Below are 1026 nucleotides of genomic sequence, written 5' to 3'. Positions count from 1 at the left end.
GAGGCGGGAGAAGAGAAGGCCCCGGGGAGGCCTCAGTGCGGCCGGGCAGGAGCTGAAGGGGCCCAGAGGAAAGCTGGGACAGAGTGTTCAGCAGGGCCTGTGGGGAGAGGACAAGGGGGCACGGCTGGAACTGAAGGAGGGTGGTTTAGGTTCGATCTGAGGGAGATGTTTTCTTCCAGTCAGGCTGGATGGGACTGGCACAGGCAGCACCTGAGAGGCTCCGTCCCTGGGAACGTTGAAGTGCCTGTTGGACAGATCTCTCAGCAACCTGGGGTGGTGGGAGGTTGCTCAGGTTGGAAGGAGATGATTTTTAGGGTCCCTTCCAAGACAAATCATTTGAGGATTAGACCATTCTCTGGTCCCCATCCCCAACTGTGGAGTGGCCCCACAACTCCTCTGACATCAGAGCTGCCAGAGCAGCTGCCGGAGACACGGGAGAGGAGATGGAAATCGATATGGGATTGGATAGTGAGGAAAGGATGGAGATAGATGTGGAAGAGGATGTGCAGGAAAAGGTGGAGATAGATCTGAAGGAGGACACAGAGGAGGAGATGGATCTTGAGTAGGAAGATGAGGAGGAGGACATGGTGTTGGGATGAAGACCCCCAGCAGCAGGAGAGGCACATCCTGGCCATGCCCTGCCCCAGGGACAGGGGGTCACCTGCCACCAGGCTGGGGCTGGGCTGGGTGGCCCCGCTCAGGGGCACGGTGCCCCGTGCCCAGGATTCTGGTGGCACAACCCCCACCCCCGGCGTGATGGTTCAGATCTGGATCCCTGCCAAATACCCGAAATCACAGTAGCAACCCACTTCCCCCTCCCTTCTTCCTTCAGGGCTAAGGAAAAAATACCTATAAAAATTGAAGAGCTCAAAATCAAGGTAATTATATTAAAAACTATATATTTACATATGTTACTTTTATATACAATTAAGATGCTATGTACACAGTGCAGGGAATCCAAACACCCCCCAAAGGGAAAGGGAAAGGGGAAAAAAGGGACAAAAGGGGACAGAAAAGGGATAATGA

Source organism: Empidonax traillii, unplaced genomic scaffold (assembly GCF_003031625.1).
Source record: "Empidonax traillii isolate 1590-97213 ecotype Southwest subspecies unplaced genomic scaffold, ASM303162v1 scaffold2581:size22403, whole genome shotgun sequence".
Lineage (NCBI taxonomy): Eukaryota > Metazoa > Chordata > Aves > Passeriformes > Tyrannidae > Empidonax > Empidonax traillii.
This window is presented reverse-complemented; position numbering follows the sequence as displayed.